This window comes from Lissotriton vulgaris, chromosome 6, assembly GCF_964263255.1.
Source record: "Lissotriton vulgaris chromosome 6, aLisVul1.2, whole genome shotgun sequence".
NCBI classification, from domain to species: domain Eukaryota; kingdom Metazoa; phylum Chordata; class Amphibia; order Caudata; family Salamandridae; genus Lissotriton; species Lissotriton vulgaris.
In genome coordinates, this window is record NC_141694.1 from 1,419,746,606 (window position 1) to 1,419,769,686 (window position 23,081).

Sequence of the window (23,081 nt, forward strand, 5' to 3'; positions counted from 1 at the left end):
TCAGCTTCAAAATCTTTTCAATGGTCTCTTCATGAAGGGGAATCAGGCTTTTGGAACTCTCCTTGGCTACAGCCTCCAGATTTTTGGCTTCCAAAAAAAGAGACTACAGGCTTGATTAGATATTAGGCAGTCTTACTGCTAGCCCACCACAGCAGCAGTGCAGAAAACCCCACTAAGCCAGCAGCATCTCGCCCACAGAAAGTTGAAAGTTGAAAGTTGAAAGGATTTGTAAAGAGCTCTGTTACCTAGCGGTTTCCTGGCGCTAAGGGATTGACAAGAAAACGGGGAAGGGAAGAGCACCAGGAAACTACTGTGGGGAGAAGGCTTGGGCAAACAGATGGGTTTTGAGTGCTTTACGAAAGTGAAGGTATTCAGTGATGGACCTAATGGTCAGCAGGAGACTTCCAGAAGCGGGGGGCAAGAGTGGAAAATCTAGTGCCACCCACTCTGGACTTTCGAAAGCGGGGGACACTAAGGAGAGACTGGGTTGAAGAGCGGAGGTTGAGGTAAGGGAGATAGGGGTAATCAAGGATTTATTGTAGACTGGGGCCGTGCGAGCCATGAAGACCATGCAGCCCATCTTGAAGAAGGCTCTCTGTAGGATGGGGAGCCAATGGAGGGACTAAAGTAGGGGGGTAGTATGGTGGAACTTGAGGAGCCGGTAGATAAGACGAGCGGCCTGGTTTTGGATGGACTGGAGGCGCCGCAGTTCGTAGGCAGGGATGCCCACGTACAGGCAGTTTCCATAGTCCAAACTGGAGAGAATCATTACTAGAACAATAAGTTTAAGGGCATCTAGGGAAAAAATGAGAGATCTTACGGATAACTCTGAGGGACAGAAAGCAGGACAAGACAACAGAGCTAATCTGAGGATGCATAGAGAGGTCCTGGCTGATTTTAATTCCCAAGGTTTTAACTGAAACAGAAGGGACAGGGGGGGAACCAAGGATGGAGGGCCAAAAGGCGGAGGTCCAGGGGCTGGTGGAGCCGCCGGTCAGGACCAACTCAGTTTTGTCCATATTAAGTTAAGATGATTTTGATTCATCCAATCAGAAATAAAGATAAGGGTAGTTTGAAATTTAAGAACAGAATGGGGGGAGGAAGAAAGATCAAAAACAAGCTGGAGATCGTCCGCATAATTAAATACAGAGACCTCCATGTTGAGCAGAGAAGGAATAAGGGGGTAGATGTAAAGATTGAATTGAAGAGCGCAAAGGGAAGAGCCTTGGGGAACCCAGCAGGGCACCACGCGGGTGGGGGCGGTAAAGCCCGAAAGTTGAACTGCCTGCGTCCGGCCTTGAAGAAATGAGGCGAGCCAAGAGAGAGCAGTCCCCCGAATGCCCGCTGCTCTGACACGGTCGAGAAGGATGGAATGGTCGACCGTGTCAAAAGCAGCGGACAGATCAAGAAGCACCAAGGCTTGGGAGAGTTGGAATCTGCCTTGCTCTTCAGCTCGTCCAGGACAGAAAGGACCACAGATTCTGTCGAATGAGCCAGACAAAAGCCCACTTGGTGGGAGGACAGTAGATGGTTGTCCTCAATGTAAGCCGAGAGACAGGAAGTAATATGACTTTCCAAAATCTTGCCCAGATAAGGGAGCAAAGATATAGGCCTAAAATTGCCCACAGTATTATGACTGTCTTACAGGGCTGGCAGTGTGTAGGTGGTGGAATCATGGTGGTGGCATGCTTCAGCTCCGGAAATAAGTTGGATACCAATGCCGGCCATACTACGGTGCCTACAGCCAGTCAGGCACATTGTTTCCTTGCATTCTGTTGTGCAAGTGAAACATTGCACCCATCCGACCTGAAGGTATTGAGCAATAGCTACATCACACATGGACACATTCGCCCTCAAGCCATTAACTTGGCTCATTCAATCTATTAACTTCGCTCATTTCCTGCCTTTCTATTGACTGTTGCATGGTGATATGCTGTTGGTAAGTTGCACAGGACCGCCTCCATGGGCCACCTCGGCTGCTGTGGAAGCAGAAATGTTACCAGTGGTGGCCGGCCTGAGGCAGTGTTGCTGCTACGAGCAGAATGGACAAGGGGCCATCTTTGGAGGTAGCTGCGGTCCATTTTCCAGACTTTGTTTAAGAAAAGAAACACCTACAGACAAGGTCTGCGTTTCACCTTGACGCTCTGCGTCTTTCACCTTGACCATCTGCGCGGCTGCGCATTGAAAGCAATGGCCATCCCTGCCAGGGGTGCAGCATTCACTTGAACAGCAGGTGCAGGGGCACCAAAAGGGCGCCTAGCTACGTGGTGCACTCACTGCAAAAACATGCTGTCCTATCTCTGCCTTGAAGAACAGAGCAAATTAGCGTGCGTGTCGTGCAAATGCAGCCCTCATTCTAGACTCCTGCATTTCGAAGCTGGCAAGTGGATATTTCCACAGAAAAAAAGCCAGCTTTATGCTGTTTTTTTGAGTGTCGTTATTTACAGGGGCTGAAATTTGGCGGGTGGCAGGTGGGATATGGCGTTCTGTTGTGATATAGTTCATTTCCTTTAAGAAGAAAAATGCTTCAGTCTCAACAAAGTACCGTTAGCAGATTGACAGGGCTAATGTCACCCATACGAAGAGGAGCACAATGCTAGCCCACCTAAGCTGTGGGTTGTAATTCACCAGCTGCACTCCATAAACCCTTTCAAGGTGGGAAGTGCCCTGCAAGTGCAGTCAGTCCGATTTACTATATTTTGGGGTTGTCCTTCATGATATCTAGAGTTCCACCATTGTACAGTGATTCACATGAGGCACGTTATTTTGTTTTTGCACCTTCCCTTGAAACTTCCATTCATTCTTCAGTGCACTGACATTGAAGATTGCTTAAGATGCTTGTCAAAAAATGTTTTAGCCTTTTTTACTGGCATTATAAATCGTTTGGCAATCTAAATGAATGAACCTCTTTGTTCAACAACCCCCCCCCCCCCCTCAAACCCACATTTTTTAAAGTTCCCCTTTATTGGCGAGGTTAAAATGACTTCAATGTGTTCTAGTTTGTGGTTTTCTTGTTACATAAATGATGATGGTGGATACATTGTATCAAAATGATTGTTAGTATTGTGATACTCTCCGGTACCTATCAGCAGTGGACCTACGGCTGTGAGGTGCCCTCTGCACACTTAGTTTAATTACCTACTTTTGATGACACTAAGGGGCTCATTTTTCATGCTTGCATTACTGTATATGGCATCCTTGCTGACGTCAGGCAAAATAACGCGCAGAAACTGCTTCAAACAAATGGGTTTCTGCATTATAGCAACTCAGTTTCCACCAGAGTGGAAGGCAAAAACACTCGTATTGACTTTCACAATGTACTTATTTTTTTTTTAAAGTTTGGTAGCACAAATGTTTTCCTCTGAACATGAGGCCCAGTTACATTACATAATTTATTTTTTAGAACTGAAAAGTTTAGGGGGCTGATTACGATGGTGGTTGGACTTACGCTCGACCGCCATCGTATTGCGACTGCCCGACACGCTGTCAGTAGTTGCGCACTGTGAATTACAATGCAACTGCCTTCAATGCGGTTGCAAAGTGTATTTTTTGTATTGGGGTGTGTGGTGCTGGCTGCAGCACACACCACAGTCCAAAAACGCACATTCTGCATATGCCTGCTCTATGTGGCAGGCACCATGCACTGCCTACCATATGGTGCAAGATTATGTAGGGGGGCACCATAGGTGCCCCACAAGCCCAACACTGAGGGCTATGGGAAAAGGGGGCCCACCAAGGGCCCCCATTGTACCTTTCCACTAGCCTTTTCATGAAATGGATGGCAGGGAGGGACGTCATAATCACTACGGCTGTGCCTGCCAGGCACTGCCACCATTGAGGAGATTGGAGTGCCTTCCAACGGTCCGACAAGCTCCTTGAGCCCGTCGGATACATAGCAGTTGGTCTCTATGACTACCACCCCTCTACCTGCCACCCTAATGTGGTGAGCGGAAAACATGCTTACGATGGTGGTGAGATTGCCACCAACAGGCTGTCAGAGGCGGTCTCACAGTCATCGTAATCAGGCCCTATGTAACTCCCCCATACACACAATGTCGATCTTGCGCTGCCCCTCAAAACTGGGTTCTTAGTTTCGAAGTTGGTTGTTTTTGCTGTTTGGCTACATCTCCTCCCCAGGTCTCTGGCCAGATCCTTTCTACTAACCTTAAAATTCCACTGGGATAATCAGATTCACCCCACTTCATTTGTAGTTAATCACCTGAGAAATCAAACAACTACATAGCAACATGTATAGGAGTGTCTCCTATTCCAGGACACCTTTCAGAATACTTCCATCTAATCAAATCTCTTTGACAAGACAAACACAACAGTTGTGAGCCTTTCCAGTGCACAGCTGTTTGTTCTCTACTCTAACCCCAGTGGCAGGAAGCACAAACAAGTTTTAGTAGGCAGAATTCTAGGTAAACATACTTTAGAAGACGCAGTGTGGGACCAGTGCAGGAAAATCATACATGAATCATATTTAAATGTAAGGCCTACTCCAGTGGCACAGACACTTCTTGTTTTCTCAAATGTGTTGAAAATGCTCCTTATGCCCACTTACTTTTCAGATTTTCCCTGGGGAGAACCGCCCCAAGCCCCCCTTATGGCTGCCGGGCTTGCACACTATGTGCTTGACACAGGACACTCATCCTAAACTTTTAAGCTCACCTCTTTCAAATGTCACCAGCCGCCACTGACTCTCAAGTCCAAATCTGTGTAACCTGCGCAAAGACTGTCATTCAATAAAGGTGCATAGCCTGTAGGCAAGTCTGTAGGACTTACTCATAAAAGGATAGTGTGATCACGAATAGCATACCTTCTACAAAGGACGATTATTAAACATAATTCGATTAAACTGTAAAAAGTAGCATTTTTCTAAATGGGTTTGTGGACCTTCGGATGAAGTCGATAGAGTGGGCAGACATAAAATTAAGAAATCACTAGGAAAGATTTAATAAAGTTTTGTAATATTGCTAATATTTGTTTTTAAACCTTTTTTTTAAGCCAAATCTTTACAAATATGTGCAGGTTGTTGCTTTAATTTAATCTGTCCCGGTTTGTTCAAACCTAATTCCAATTCATCTTGTGAACATGTTTTAGACTTTTATTTATTTCAGTAGTAGTTTGATTTTTGTGATTTATTGCTTGTCTCTAACTTCGCAGGTTTTCAGTGTCGCCGTCTTCGTAGCTGGAGTAATTGGTCTCTTCTGATCGAGTTAACTTTCTTTTACGTTTGGCTTAAACTGCTGATTCTCGTTTATTATCTGGAACAGTACACATATTTCTTATTAACCTGACATTGCATTTCACAGACACCTTCTGTTTCCGCGGTTTCATTTTGTAACCGAATCTGCCTCTGCTGTTAATATACTTGGATCAGAATTCAGAACGAGACTGCATTTTAGGATGGATGGAATGCTAGCCACAAACGCATGCACCCTAACACAACTTTAAAATACATAAGTGGCAAGGGCAATTAATGATTTTAATGCCTTTAAAAAAAGAAGATATTGTTTAATACCTGTTGACGCCCAAAACTCATATTTATGAGAAATAAGCAATGGTATATTCACTGAAATGCAGAATTCAACGTTGCATCCCGGTCTTTAAGAGGAAAAATAGATGCCAGTTGCTGTGTGCCTGAATTATCTGCCCGAAAAGTAAAACAAAATATATTTTTAATAACAAATCTGAAGCATCGGTGATTTTTTACTACAAGGCGGACATAAACAATTACAAAGCTTGTTGATCTTTTAGATGTAACATTGTACTATGTACACAATTAACCTTTAACAATAAGATGCTAATACTGGTAGTTGAGTCTAACACAGTACCTACTAAGAGCACAATTTAAAACAGTAGAGAAGAAACAAGTATTGGCAAAGTCAATAGGTCTTGCCTATGAAAGATATATTTGCTTTGTCAATGTTTTTATAGACATGATGCTCAACAGCAGGAGCTACTGTGCAACTTGGCTTAAAGTTAAGAAAGAAAAGAGCTAGGACGCCACCAGCACTGACCGTATCATAGCGGTTTTTTAAATCATGTTGCCCTCCAGCTATGCTGCTGCGCAATATGTGAAAAAAAGGGCAGGGGAAGCAATATAAGGGAGGCGTGGGGAGAAGGTGTGAGGAACAAAAAAGGGAGTGGGGAAATCAACATGAAGGAGTAGGGAGAAGTTGAGGGGGAGTAATAACTAAAAGAGAGAGGCAGTTGGTATGGTGAAAGGGAGTGGGAGGGGGAGAAGAAATTCAGTGCTTCATTTGTAAAAAAAAAAAAAAGAATAAGTGCGTGGGCCCTCCTCAGGGGGCCACTGCAACTTGAACTACCTATTGTCACTGATATCACTGCCAATCATAGTACCAACTCAACCACTAACCATTATATTCCTACAAGTGTAATAAGTCAGACTTTTCCAGGCATCCAAAGCATTAGTAGTAGCTTGGAATGCAGGCATTTAGGGGCTGATTATGATCTTGGGTGATCAGGCCACTGCCCGCTATCGTGGCGGTCAGGAGACTACCCGACAAGCAGGCGGCGGTCCGACCGCCGTATCACGATGTGACCACTGGGCTGGCAGTCGCAAAGTGCTCCTTTTCACACCAGATTGTGCTGCGGTCAAGGAAAAGGGCCGCAGCACAAGCCGCCATGAAAAGGAGAACCTCGTGCACGTCGATGGACTGTGTGTCCAGCACCATGTGGTGCAGGGCACACTGTGCATGGAGGTGAGTGGGGGCACGACAAGTGCCACCAGAGTCACTTTGCAGTGGCCCACAAGGGATGAGGCCCTGTTAGGGATCCTCAATATCCCCTTCTAACAGCCTGTCCATGGCACTGTTCCTGCCATGAACAAGCTGTAGGAAAGGGATAGCCAAATCCTGATGGCGGTGCCTGGCTTAGCACTGCTGCCATTAAGGGCCACAACTCGACCACCTCCCCATTGGTATCTGAGATACTAACAGAGGCAGCGCTATGGACTTCAACCATATAGGGTCTGACTGCCAGCATCACAATTTGGTGAACGCACCGAAGGGCTGTCGGTCAGGCCGCCACTGACGGCCTGTCGGTGTCGGTTCAACTGACATCATAATCAGGCCTTAAATCATTTTCATGTATTTTGTAATAATAAACAACTGTTATTGCACTCATCTGTAAATTAGGCAAACAGTTCCAGCATGTGGCAGACTGTAATAAGTGCTGGTATTGACAATTAAATACAGGTCACAAGTCCGGGAAACCACCGGCTCAAATTAAGCACTGAAGAAATACTTCCTGTTTCATATCCCAAGCAGCAGATGGTCACAAATTAATTTGAATCAAACTGTGCTTGGTCTAAGCTTCTCTGGAAGGAAAATAAGTGACACTTAGCCTGCAGAGGCCAATTCAGAGTCAGCAAAGAATAGTGGTGATGAATGGTAATCTATGGGAGGACTCTAATCCCTTTACCATACACAAAATGTCTCACAAGCGAGAGCGTATGCAGCGCATGTGTTATCACAGGCTCTACCAAAAAGGTGTTCCAGATCTGAGGCATTATATATTATCAGGTATTTAAATTCCCATTGTTATATAGAAAGAGTTATGGTGTGTAATTCTGCCTATGCCGGTATTCTTGTACTGAGTGCTCATCGTTCTCTTGGCAATTATAATTTGATAGCAAATACTCCCAGTGTGCAGCAGAAAAGATCAAAGACTAGCAATAGTGAGAAGATCTGTAGGACGGAATTGCGGTGACCCTGACAGTATTTTGCCTTTGGGTGCCCACTTTCTAGTAGCAATAGGGCTATATTTAGTACATTTGCTATAATCTAGCCCTCTCTTGTCAGCTGACTACAATGACCACAATATAGCACCAGCCCTGAAATGTCAGTTGCTATTTAAAGCATTGAAGTGACCATAGTAGACGTTAACATTTTTGGGCCTCATTATGAGTTTGGTGGTGCTGAAGCGGGACTCCCTCACTCCCGCACCGCCAAACCTGTGCACGAACCGCCTGCCAGATCAGGAATTTTTTCCTGATATGGCTGGCAGCCTTTTTTGGTGTTCCTAGTGCAGTGTCCATGAAATAGGCATTGCGATGGTATCATCAAAGACATTACCTGCTTAATGCAAACTATTGCAGGCCATGTCGTGCTGGTACTGGGGTGCATACACATACGGCGCACATGTTGTGCTCCCCTGTGTGCATCCACATTGGTGAGGCCCCAGGTGGCCCTGCAGTGCCCCTTTAGTTTCCTCTCCACCACAGTTTACATGGCGGGCTCATCGCCATGAAAACTCTGGCAGATATTAAACTCGTAGTATGCTGTGATGCCGCCAAGCATATTGCAACCTCAGGACCACTGCACAACCTCCAGGGAACAGCGGTTCCCCGGTGGTTGCGGCGGTTCCGAGGCAGCCCGACTGCCCTAGTTATACCACCAGACTCATAATAAGGTGCTAAGACACATATGGCAATATAAAAAACTATGAGCTAAAATATGTATCTACTCAGCCCATACTTATGTTATGTACAGGGATGGTATCCTTTATTATAAGTCACCTTTATTACCTATCAATACACGTCTTTGGAAAGCTTGCTGCCAATTTCATTACAAGCCTAATGGCAGTCTATGTGGATTTGGTAGGTACAAAGGGGGAGCGCTTGTTTGCTGTGCTAGAGACTTAAGCTACTGCTCACTGATGTGGTCAAAATGCTAAGATATGCCTTGTTTTGATTGTTATGTTTATAATGGGGATCATAGATTAGAAGGTCTGTTTCTTTTATGGTAGAGTTGGACTGATTTTTATGTAATTTGTAACCTTTTTGTTAAGATTTTATGGAGTATGACCTGTGATCCTTGCTACCTGGTGGGTAAACATAACATTGTTACTGTCAAGACTCAAGAGTTTTTCTTATTTCTCAGGAGCAATGCTAATCTGCCTTGCTCTCATTTACAGTGAACCTTGAGCCTGTATGGGGACAAATCTAAAGTTTAAGCTATCCCAGGAAATAGAAAAGTAAGGGAAGAGAGAGGCAGGTGAAGTTCTAGTGTTAAGGTAACTCTGACACTTCAGGGATTTTCTATAACACTTCCTGACCTTTGGGTTTCTGTATAAGAAATATATGATACAATATAATGGGAGGTACCCTTTTTGTGGAAAAGGAATGGGTAGATATGTTATAACAATAAAAGGATCATTTTCCAATTTACTAATAAACGGAAGAAGATTAGCTTATATCTCAATTTCAGCAAAGGAGTAAGAGACTTTCACAAATTACCAAATTCACATAACTACTAGTTCAAACATTGAGGGTTATACTTAATACTGGAACAGCAGGATTTGTTATCTCTCTTTTTATTTTCATTGTTATTCATTTGTCAATATATTAATATATTAAAAACATCACCATTTCAATTTTAAAAACACATTAATCACATGCATTTAAAAAAACATAAATATATTTAATTTCACATGAAATTGTTTAATAAAAGTACAATCATAAATAATGACCACGTTTGAAAAGAATTGTCGACGCGGCGTTTCAGTGTTCAAAAATAGTTGCACCTTCTTCAGAACAATGATTCTTAAACATTTATCTAGACAAAGAAACAATAAATTACTGAACAGTATCATGGCACTACTTTTTTTTCTTCTTTGTGTGACTTATCATGTTTAGACTCTCACATCGCTACATGTGCCCAGTATCCCCACATTTTTCCTCATAGTTGGTAACCTGCCAAGATCTTACTCTATGTTTACTGAATCAATTATTCATCATGGCTCAATGTCCACTCTAAAGTAGACATATTATTATGTCCATACCTGATTCCTCTCATCAGACTTTTTCTTAACCAGGTTCCATCAATTACTGGTCTGTTTTTGTTAAATCTTCTCTTCTAAGTCCACTATTCATTGGGACAAAGGATTTAAGGGGAAAGACTTAAATGAATTCTTCCCTTCTTATCAGATTAGGGCTGATCTTTGTCTAAGCCTAAATATCTTGCCTTACCTGGGTAATCTCCCAGGTAAATCACTCAAGCTTCTGCAACCAGTGGGAGGTTTGGCGTAGCTTGTTAAAATAATAGATAACGTAAATTTTCAACGTTGGTTATCGCTTTTCTTATTTATTCAATATATAAATCACAATTAAATACCTTGCATTTATTCCTTGTCTTCTGTTCTTATTCCTTATGTCTTTTGCCAGTAGTTCCAGATTTCAGCTGTTAACATAACAATTTATATAACTATTCAGTTTTAAATCTTCAATATATATTGTCCCTTTCTTCTATTTTGAAATCATGCCTCTCTTGCCTCTTTATTTTTCAATTATATTTTGGAAGGCGCTGTGCTTAATAAGGTTTCTTTTCCTTGGTCAGCCTATAATGCAAACATTTATATCAAGTAAATGTCATGTTCCTGTTTCTCTTTAGTTAACCACAGTCTATTACTCTTCTCACTGGGTCTTCTTCTCACCTTGGGAGTTGACCTTCACCTTGAGTCTCTTTCTTTAAAAAATTATTTGAGGCTCTTGTCTTTGATGTTTAGTAGATCTCCAAGACGTATGGGGAACATAATGTGGACTAAAGATCAATGGTCCCCTATTTTGTATATCCCCTATAGAGCCTAGGGCCTATTTGTTCACTTACTTGTGTTGTGGAGGGTCCTGCTGGAGCGTCCTTCCTACTGGCTACTCCGTTTTCTAGTGGTTTCAAAGGAAGGAGAAACCTCCCTTTTATCTTACTGTTAATTGTCAATTATCCCTCTTAATTGTTAATTAATGGTCTTGTGCCTGGTTTTTTTCCCCTAATATGGCAGCCATCTTAGAAGTTCTAATTCATACATCTATCCCTTATTGTCCACTGTTATTATTCCTTTTCTAAAGTGAGCATTCTTCCTAATTTTATTAGTAAAGTGATTGTTATATATTTTCTATGTACTGGGCAGGGTATTTTTCATGGTACCGCTCTTTGTTCAATTAATCTCAGGACCCTCTTCACTATTGCATTCCTTTTATGTATGTGCCCTTATTTCCAATAAGTGTTTACTTTCACCTCGTTTTCCAACTATTTCGCGCTCTATTTTATGCCCGGAATCGTTTAGTGTTTTTGTTCGTACGAGTCTCTCTGCGCATACGCGGATGTTATTACTTTCAGTCTTGAGGTCCCTTTTACTAATTCAACTCTTTTTTTGCATTTATCTTCATTTTTATAATTAATATTTAGTTCTGCCATATTTCATGGCAGAACTAAATCTATACTACTATTATAAAGAGAGAACTTGCACCTTTGAGCCAGGTAAACTCAAAAACTACACCACCAATCTGAGCACCCAAGACATCTTAGAAAACCTCAGGGCAAGCAGAAGGACATAGGCTACATAAAAATAAAAAATAAACGTTGTTTTAAATATTTAGAAATAAAAATAAAGTAGTCCATTGCAAGTAGCGCCGGCCGCGACCTATGCGTGAGGGGAGTAGGAAGAGCGAGACATGAGGAGCGTCTGCGTGAGGGGAAGAGTGGAGTTCACCAGCAACAGGAAGAGGGGAGAACATGAGCGCCGGGAGGAGCTGCGGAGCGGCGACAAGCGGAGGAGCAATGGCAGCGCGGGGAGGAGCAGCGGATGAGGTAGCTGACAAGCGGTCAAGCAGTGGAGAGGTAAACACTCCAGCGTAGGGAGGAGCGGCGGATGAGGTAAGTCGGGACCTGGGGGGGTTACAAAGCTGGGGCGGGAGCCGGGAGGCAGGCGGGAGGCTCAAGGCGCAAGACGGGAGGCGGGAGGCGGGAGGCGGGAGGCGGTAGGCGCTATGCCCAATGTCGGGGCGGCGGGCGGGAGGCTCAATGCGCAAGGCGGGAGGCGGTATGGCCAATGTGGGGGCGGGATGCAGGAGGGATGCGGACTTGGCAATGTCGAGGGGTGCACAGAGGCTTAAAATGCTGCCCCCAGCCCCCTTCTGCCCCGGGCAAAGCCGGGGCGGGCTACTAGTATTATTTATAAAACGAACAAAAACACTAAACGAGTCACCATCTTCCCAGCTTTCCATAACATGCAGAGCTGAATAAAAAAAATAGTATTTTTTACCCGGTTATGGCCTCTTTTTTCCATGAGGTGACCCATTTTTGGTGCTCTCAGCCTACTTCCTGTTTGTGGTGGAAACTAGTGTGAAACCCATGGGTGATCCAGGAAAGATATAGATTTCTGGAAAGAAGACAACATTTCAAATTAAGCAAGGGTTCATACGCATAGATCCCTCAATGTTTTCTTAAAAAGCAGAACTGTTAAAATAAAGAAATATTGAAAATGAGTAGGGAAAAATAGCCGTATATGACAACTTTTCATCTGTAACTTTTTGTGCCAATGACCGATTTATATAAATAATATAACATTACATCTGCTAATTTCTTCTGGTTGTAGGGATATACAAAGCTTTTAAGTTCTCTGAAAAGAACAAGGTCCCCAGAGCTAACAACTGAGCAGCACTGTATAATGGCTTTTCATTGTGTACCGAATATAAACCAATTCATATGGTGAAATATGTGGAGTGAAAAAAGGGTATCAAGAAAACCTATGTATTTTTTAATGGGCTCTAGATATGGAGTTTATGATCAGTGGTTATTTGTACATTTCTGAATATGTGGGTACCCGTACTAGCGTATGATTTAGAGCGTATTTTTCAAAATGTCTTCTTTCTTATATACTGGCTTACATTTGAAAGGCACAAATGAAGCAACATCCAATTGGTAATAATAAATTATATACTCTTCTATGCTTCCACAAGTCTTCCAATTAAAATCGTACTTCACTTGAGCCAGTAGGCCGTGTGACCGCAACAGGAAAAGGCCAAAAACACAACATGGACGCATCACATTTCCCACTGAAAACGGACGCCTTTTTCTTGCAAAGAGGGTAGTTGTGGATTTTGGGCCCTAGCTCATCTGGAACAGATGGAAACCTAGTAAAATTGCACAGTTATGTAAACTAGACAAGGGTGGGATGACTTGTGTGGCTGTCAATAGTTTATTTTCCCAGAATCCCTTGCAAATCTTAACCTTGACTAAAAACACATTTCCTAGCATTTCTGTGAAGAACATTTTGAAATCTTCAGGAAGCCACAAACTTCCTTCCACCCATCTTTCCCCAAACTGTCTTTATAAAAAGGATACCTCACTTGTGTGGGTAGGTCTAGAGCTGGGTATAGGACACAGCACAAAACGCAACATGGATATACCAAATTATTTCATTGAAAACTGACCCTTTTTCGAAAAATGGTCAGCTGTGGATATTGGACACTAGTTTGCCGACACATAAGGAAACCTTGAAACCTGTACATTTTTGGAAACTAGAAACCGAGGGATTTTTTTTTTTGCAGAGTTTTATATAGCGCAATCTTGACCCGAAGATATCGGGTATCAGAGCACTTTACATAGCACCAGTTGCATTACATGAGGACACATTCATTTTTGTTAGGCACTGGGCGTTTAAGTGATTTGCCCAGAATCACAGGATGTTCAGCGTTGTTGCCGAGACTTGAACCCAGTTCCCTAGATTAGAGGTTGACCGCCCTAGCCATTAGGCCGACTCCTCTCCCCTAATATATATCCAGAGTAGAGTAACTTGTGCCGTTTTCACCAGTTTTCTTTATCCAGAATCCATTGCAAAACTCAAACCTTGACTAAAAAAGCACCTTTTTCTCAGAGTTCTGTGATGGAAAGTTCTGGAATCTGCAGGGAGCACAAACGTCCTTCCACCCAGCATTTCCCAAGTATCCCAATAAAAATGGTACCTCACTTATGTGGGTAGGCCCAGTGGCCGTGACTGAAAACAGCACACAATGCAACCTGGATACATCACATTTTTCAAATCAAAACAAACGTTTTTTTTTGTAAAGTGGATAGCTGTGTATTTTGGGCCCAAGCTCAGCCAGCATTTTGGGAAGCCAAGCAAATGTGAAAAAAATTTAATTAGGAACCTGAGGGAATCCTGGGTAGGGTGATTTGTGCTGCTCTCGCCGGGTATTTTTTACCCAGAATCCCTTGCAAACCTCAAACTTAACTTAGAAAACACATTTTCCTCACATTTCTGTGATGGATAGTTTGGGAATCTGTGCAGAGACACACATTTCCACCACCCCAAGTTCCCACGCATCTCCTGATAAGAATGGTACCTCACCTGACTGTGTGGGTCAAGATACTGTGACACAAAAGGCCCTGAAGCTCTATGTTGAGAGATAATGAATAGGAGTAGCTGCTGTATTTGGGGCTGCTGTGTGGTACCACCTGGGCAAAGCCACAAAACACAGACATTTTTAAAAATTAGACAACCAGTGGAGTCAAGGGTGGTGTGCCTTGCATGTATCCCATAAGGTTTACTTACCCACCATGCTCTGCAAACCTCAATCTTTGCAGGAAACAATGCATGTTCTTATGTTTATTTGATGGGGTATGTACAAATGTTTGGAACTCTGTGCACAGCTGTTTGTGAAGGAAGGTCTTGACACATGTTGATGTTGCTTTGTGCAGGTGACATTTCGCCATGTACTGTGAACTTCAGTAGTGAACTGTGATTGTCGTCATATATATGGCTTCCTTGCTAATCTCTTTGTATTGGTCTGTTGTAGGTACCTTCACTGTGTCATCTTCATTTGGACAAGTAGGGGCAGACTCAATACATATTTTCGCAACTTGTCCAAAAATAGCCCCAACCTTGCTTAAAATACAAAACCTACTTAGCGAAATAACTAATCAACCAATTGTGTTAAACCCTACGACCATTCTTCTGGGGACCCAAACTGATTCACTCAGGATTAAGGAGGAAGGGCTGATTTTTATAGCAATGGCAATATGGAGGATTTGTGTCTCCTCCGGCTGGCTAGACACTGACTCCCCTTCTTTCGCACAATGGCTGGCCAGACTGGTTGCCACATTCTACTTTGAAAAGGCAATATACACCAAGAAAGGACGAAGAAAGAGGAAGATAGGCACTAAGGTTTGGGGGAAAAATTCCATCTGGATTGAGCAACAAGGGCAACACGACCCGGGCAGATAGCTAGCGATGTCTTAAAGAATTCTTTTTTTTTTTTTTTCTCTCGATACCTGCCTAATCCTCTTTCATCCCACTCTTCTTCGTTTGTGTTTTCTCTTCTTCTTACCATTTTTTTCTTTTGCTCTACTAGCAGTGTCTTGCGCCTTCCTCAATCTCAATACATTAATGATTTTATAGGTCTTGATGGGTGGGGGGTGGGAGGGGGTAGTTGTAATTAAGTAATCTCCTTCTGTTTGGACACTGTATTACTGTTGAAAAATAAAAATACTTAAAAAAAATGGACATTTCAGATTTGTAACATTAGGTATATAATGCTGTTTTGAAGCACGAAGTGGACATGGATTGTTCTGGGAAATGTCTGTCACAGACTTTGGGTTTACAGCTCTGGTACCAAGCAAGCTTGCACGCCAATAGAGTGGAAGTTGCTAAGAATCCATTGGACTTGTTCCCTGTCATGTGGTGGTCCTCTTGCAATATGTGTGCCATCATGTTCTCCATCACAATGTTGCTGTTGGGCCAAATCATGCTAGCTTCCCTTCACATTGGCCAATTCCTCAATGTGTATGAACTGGATGTAGCTGTTGATTTTTCTTGTCATTGAATGCCACAGTGCTTGTGGCACACCACTGACATATGTTTGTGACTTTCCCCCAGATGCAGCAACACTGGATTGGAATGAACCTGTGCTCAGAAACAGTTGTACTGCCATGTTTTATTTTCTTGTTTCCAATGAAGCGAGATTCCTTTTGTGAGGTTTTCGATTGGCTCCAGCTGATTACATGAACCAATTGTCATTTGTCGGTTCTATTTGGCATTGTCAGATGTATCCCCTCTGATCAAAATAGACATAAAATATACAGACTAATAGTGACAAACAGAATTATAGTAGTCTGTGTTGGTAGATGAAACAATGTTTGTAGGGGGGACATTGTCTGATGTCCAAAGACCAACATATTTCTCCCCTTCAGAAAAAGAAAAGTGTACAGAAGTAGTCAACAAAGTGAAAGTTTTACAGACAAAGGAGATCAGTTGCAATGTTTCTTCCTGGAGATGGTGGATGCCTTGCCAACTGAACCTCCTAGATATTTTCTTGGACGTCCAGGCCCAGGGGGATCTGTTTCTGCAGGGTTAGGAATGTCTGAGGAGTCACCCTCTGCCAGGACCTTCCTTCCTGTGGCTGCTGCAGAAGTAGAAGGCCCAGGTGTAGATGGACCACAGGAAGGGGTAGGTGGCAGGGAAAGGCCACACAGAGTGTGGTGACAAGTCCCTCAGCACCCCTATGAGATGGACCATGTTGTCATTGTGGGTATCCAGCCTTTGGTCTATGGACCTCTGTAGCTGCTTCATCTCTCAGAGTTTATCAAGTACCTGAAACTATCATTCCTTGAGAGTGCTCATAGGCGCCTTAGACTCAGCTGATGTTTGCCTGGGTGTCAGTGGCACCAGTAACCTCACTTTGCGGGCTCACACTTACCTTCCCACTACTCCTGCCCCCACAGGCCTGTGAACTTCAGCCAGCGTGCCCCCTCCCACTGGCTACTCCATCCTCATTGAGAGTGTTGTCAATCCTCACCTCCGGAAGTCAGATTGGGGTGCAGGAGGTGTTGCTGCTCGCACTAGGTTCACCGATTGTTGGGGCAGAGGTCAGCTGAGATGTTGCATCTGGGATGGGAAGTGTGGTTGTGGGTACCATGAGATTCACTGTTACCATCGGCCAAGGCGGGCCAGATAGCTCCTCCTCATCCATGGGTTCAGGAGATTCTGCATCACATGGACATGGCACCTCCCAATAACCTGACGCCAACACAGTGTTGAAGTTCATTGTGTATTAGTAAATTCCAAGTTCTAGGTGTGTACAATAAAGGCATATACTCACTACTTGGTAGTAGATTTATTATTGGTAATCATGCATGCTTTACAGCGTCAATGGGTCACCAGCCATTTCAAATCTGCTGGGTTACCTTCAGGTGTTGCTGATCTATCCAGTTGCACTAGATATGGTGTCACTCATGGCCTCTTTTTTTCATTTATGGAGACCAGAGTAACATAAGGCTGAGTAAGCAGACATTTGCCTGAACAGAGCATTGTGTGTAATGTGCTCAGTTGATATGACCTGAGGATCAGTGTTGACATGGCTGACAAGTGAGTTGGGGCAAACAAAACTGGTGCATCCTGTTCAGAGTTAGTGTTAGCATGCCTCATTGTAGCTGAAGTAATTTTAAACAGTCCTACCCCACACATGAACATGTTTAACTGCCTGTGAGGTGAACCTCAGTAGTTACATGGCTGACAAGTAAGTAAGGACACACAACATAGGTGCCTCCTGTTAAGTGTTCAAGCAACAGGGACTCATGGTAGATGTAGTTATTTCAATCTCACCTACCCCACACTTTATCAACTGCTAACTGTCTCTGGGGTGAACCTCAGTAGTCACATGGCTGACAAGTGATTTAGGAAAAACAACAGTGGTGCCGCCTGTTAAGTGTTCAGGCAACAGGGTCTCATGGTAACTGTAGTCATTTCAATCTCTCCTACCCCACATTTGACCTGGCTAAAAACCCCTAAGGTGAACCTCAGTAGTCACATGGCTGACAAGTGAGTAAGGACAAACAACAGTGGTACCTCCTGATCAGTGTTCAAGCAACAGGGACTCATGGTAGCTGTAGTCATTTCAATATCTTCTAACCCACACTTGACCAATGGCTAACTGCCTGTGAGGCGAACTTCAACAGTCACAAGGCTGACAAGTGAGTAAGGGAAAACAACAGTGGTGCCTTCTGTTAAGAGCTCAAGCAACAGGACTCATGGTAGTTGCAGTCATTTCAAGTGTGACTTGCAAAAAATAGCAAGACTGGTTTGGGTTACATACCTCCTGTGATGATGATTTGATGATAATGTTATGTTATGTTAAATCCACTTGTAGCGCACACGGATACTCAAGAGTGTCCTGGCGCGATGCCTGAGAGGGTACAAGAGGAAATTAACAAACAAAAAAGTGAGTCTTAAGTTTCATTTTGAAAATGCAGGGTTCTGGATGGACCTCAAGGAGAGGGGGAGGGCATTCAAGGCAGCACTGGCCTTCACCGTGAGGGAACTGCCGCCCATCCTCTGAAGCCTAAAGCGAGGCACCCGGGCAAGGCATTGGGTCGCAGATTGGAGGGCACGAGCCGGGAAGTAAAAGGAGAACCGCTTCCGAAGATAAAGGGGCCCAAGACCATGGGCACGGTGGGCCAGCACTAGAGATTTAAACCTGACCCTATCAGCAACAGGAAGCCAGTGAAGAGAGCGTAATTGAGAGGACACGCTATTCCTTGTCGAGATACCCAATAGTATTCTCACGGCCGTATTCTGGATTACCTGAAGTTTTTTAAGCAGATAACTTACAGACCGCATTAGCACATGTGGGATGTAATGGAGATTAAAACATGTAAACCTATGTGCAGGGCTACCAATTGTAACTAGCAATCACACATCTCTGATACTTTGGCTACTGCATATAAGAAAGGTAAATGAGAAACATGATATCAATAGCTGAGATGTGTGTAAAAAGAACATTGATATGTTGTGACAGTTGGTGTGGTCTTACATACCAGCCTCCATCCCACCCGGTATTCCTGTCAACCCCTCAGAATGCAGGATGGCATGCAGCTTGTCCTCCCAGGATGTGAGTTTTAATGGTGAGAAGGGAGGACCACTGCCAGTCATCTGGGCCACAAGGTGGTGCCTGAAGGCCAGGGCTTCACCCTCGTCCTCAGGTCATGCCACCTCTTCCTGATTTCCTCCTTTGTGTGCAGGGTGGTACCTACAGCATTTACTTTGTTAACTATCCTGTTCCACATTTCATTCCTCCTAGTGAGAGAACTTTGTTGGACTTGGTCTCCAAAAATGTGTGGCTAATCTCTAATAATTCTGTCCACCATCACTGACAACTCAGAGCTAAAAAAATATTTGGATTTTTGGCCGGTGACATGGTAATTACATAAAGTGAGTGAAAGTGAAGAAAATGAAAAATGACTTGACACCAAGGAAATATGAAGAAAAAAGTAACCAATGGGTGTGGAGTGTTTGTGATGGGATTGTGTAAAGAGGGCTGCCCTATGTGACCAACAATGCTGCTCTGACTTGCTGTGCTGCAGTATAGAGACAGTTATCACCAAGGGGGAGTTTTGTCCTTAGCAAACCAGGTATGGACGAATAACAATACTAGTTTATAAAACAGAGGGTACCTGGTTTGTATATTTTAACCGCTTTTTATTTTATGCGGAAACCGAAACAATGACCGAAAGGTTCATATATTCGATGTCAACCATTTACATATTTTTTGAAAACACATGAAAAATACATTTGTACTTTTTGTCTGCGACTCAATACTTCTTGCATTCACCAGAAACAGTTTTTGTGCATCATACATAAATGACGCAATGTGACAAAAAAATACAGTAGAAAAAAATGATAATAATACAATAACAACAATAACATGCAGAATTCATCCAGTTAATTCTAAAGGAATACACAAGCTAGTAATTTCAAAAACACAAGAACTTCATTCACCTAACAGTAGGTGATTGTCTCGGAGTTACTTAGAACTACATGGGCAATTCTTTTTACCCCTAACAGGTGCTTAAATCATTATACACCCTAATATTGGAGCATAGAGTTAATTACACACCCTATGTAGCAAATATGTTGAAAAAGGCCGAAGCGTCTCTAATCCCTGCGATTTCTTTCGGGATTATCATCAGGGCACTGAGGCATGGTGTAACCTGATATTCATGAGATCGCCTCACATTGGTGAATATGGATGGTACTTCTTCCAAATAGGAACTACAAATTTCTAATTGATTGTTTGGAGGTGGCCTGGGGTTCACTTTCACTTTTATCGCTGACGTGGCTTTCAGCTGGTTCCTACACTTATACTTCTATTTGTGTGCGGAGGCACGCGTGTTCAGGTGCTCGGCAACTTCTATTTATTTGATTTATGTGTTTTCTCCTTGGATTTTGTACGTTTAAGCAGCATCCAATTTCAGAGGCGGTCCATCATCAGCATAGCACCGACAGAGCATCATTGTTTGGGATGGAGTGTGTTTTATAGTGTATTTTGTAGGTGTGTCCACTTTGGCCATCAGCTGTGTTGTTTTTTTCTGCATCCACTGTGCACTGTTGTGGTGCTTTGTGATAGCAGTTGTGTGGTGGTCTAGTGCCTTTGTGAAACCGCCGACAAGGCAACGCCAGTAAAAGGGGTTCCTTGGGATCTGCTCGGCAGTAATACCTCAGCCCTGATAGCGTTGAAGTCCCTTTCTGCAACATTTCCAACCACCACGGGCCAGGCGAATGCTACTTCGACTGCAGTGGCCCAAATAGAGAACACTCCAACCACTGCAGTCAGCGGTTTGGCCTGCATGCATTGTAATATGGCGCTGAAAACTTTGTGTCTTCGGCGGCCAGAATTAGACCGCAGCCATAGCGGTCGGACAGTCAGTCTGACCAACACTGTAATGAGGCCCAGAGTGTTACCAGCTTTTCAGAACATTCTGAAGAGGGTTTGCAACTCAAAACTGGTTCAAGGAATTCCCTTCAAGTCCATAAATGGTTAATAGGCAAAATCATATTATTAGACAAGGATAATATACACTTGCAGAATCAAAAAATTGTCAACATTTTCAGGAGTAAGAAGGGCTAAGCAGATCCAGCAATAAAACAAGAGGCTTCGAAAGCCATTATTAGAAGTTCATTTATATAAAAAAAACACACCTAATTAAGAAGGAAAGAAAAAACATATTACAGAAAGAATTAAACCAATAGTGTTGCAAAGTTTCCTAGGATAAATCTATGTAGTTTTATACAAGGGAGGAATTGACAAAGAATAAACTTGAAGATTTTAATTTGCAAGAGGATTTTTATAAATGACAAAGCAACGGAGTATAAAGTTTATGAGGATGGTGATAGAGCAAACTTCTTCCTGCATTCAGGTGGAAATACAGCCACTTGAGTGCAATAATTTCTGCCTTGCGCTCATGACAGTACACCTGGGAGAATAAGACCCGTATACCAGCAGACAGGTCCTCCAATTTTGCTTTTTATTGAATCAAAGAAGTGTAAAGAAATTAATACTCTCAATACATATGTGGGAAAAACAATGGTCAAATTCAAAGTGACCTACAATGGGATTATGCAGCCAATCTGTCACAATAGACCCACCACTACAATGAAGTTTAAAGTTCTTCACCAGCCAAGGTCGTAGATGATTGCATTGTTATAGCCCAATCCTAACTGCAGCGGGAAACCTTTACCAAAGCTATTATAATGTATTACTTAGCATAATGTGCCAAACTCTACCTTAGTCAACCCCAAGCCCCACCTTGAATCTTGTGGCATATCCCTTATGAGATTCAATCTATGAAGAATTATTGAAAAATAATTCTCATGCATTTACATTGTAAATTGAATAGACTCTCAATTATGGCGCTATGTCTCTCAAAGGTTACCTTCCTGTTAGCCCAAAGCAATAGACATCTTTAAATTCATTACAACTAGACTCAACATTCAAATATTATTTAAGCATAGGTGCATGGCCTTTGATGAATTAATTTCTAGAATGATGTTAGATATTGTAAAAGTGAGGAAAGGGATTAATCCGTATCATGAAAATGTTTAAAGCATGCTCTGCCAGATGATAAAAATGTCACAAGGAAACATTCCCACAGTTTATTGCTGCTTTTGAAGGGATTGGCGCCATGATAAATATTTTAATCTTCAAAGGAAGTGACTCATGTATAAGCCACATGCAGTACTGTGGTCAATCTTGCCACACAAAACTAATTAAAGTAGTTGATGTGACAACTGATTTTGAATTGGTTGCCAAGGTGTTTGAATGACACACAAGAACTCAAAATCCAAGGTAACTAATAGATCTCATTCTGAAAGGAAAGGAATAGACATTCTTCATTCAAGTTGATGGGCTTTGCTATATCCCTGACAACAGTGTTACAGGTACAAATTGTCCTATTACAAAAATGACTTGTTAGGATCATTAAGTGCAAAAACTCTTTTGCATCTATAACTACCCAATAGCTTGTCACACATTGCTGGCTACTTTAAATGGCTACAATTCCACCTAAAATTTGTTCAAAATACATGAATTCCATGTGGGAATTGGACCATCCAGTTAAGCTGCTACTCTAGGTATCCAAAGCTTTTTTTTGCTCACTAATGGCCAGATGTGCAACTATTCCGTTAACGATTTGCAAATTGCGATTTTTTTAAACTCGCAATTTGCGACTCACAAAACGTAATGTACTAATGTGTCTTACACACATTAGGTGATTCCCAATGGGGTCGCAAACGACCGGCCTCATCAATATTCATGATACAGGTTATAATTTGCAACCCATTGGGAATGGGCAAAAACACAGGGATGGTGGCCTGGTGGGAACAGCAGTCCACATGTCTCTGTTTGCTTTTTAAAAAAAGCAACTTTTTATTTCAAATGCAGACCATTTTTCTCAAAGGAAAATGGAATGCACTTAAAAGAAAAAAAGAAAAAGTTTTGTTTTCATTCTTTAAGGGCAGGCAATGATATGTGGGACTACTGCCTTCTCCCCAAAAATATTTTCGCATTCATTCACAAAGGGGAAGGGGTCCCCAGGGGACCCCTTCCCATTTGGGACAGGCATACCTCCTACTTGAAGTAGATGGTAACTGCAATTGTTTTGTGACCACATTTGTGACCAACTCGCCCCTTCCTCATAGTGACTCGCAAACCCTACTTTGCAAGTCGGTAATAGGTTACCGACTCGCAAAGTATGGTTTGTATATGCCACAACCCATTTTAAGGGTAGCAAACGGCCCAGTTTTCCTTTTGCAACGGCACATCTGGCCCTGAGAATGAGACTTAGTGATGCAATGTTAACATCGTTATCAATTAGAGGTGGGGGTAATATCGGTAATTCAGTTTAGCTGAATTATCTGAGAATTCCGTAAAATTGAGCTAAATCATGCGAGAATAATAGCTCCATATTTAACAAATTGTTTTGTGCAAAAATGCCTCCAAAATG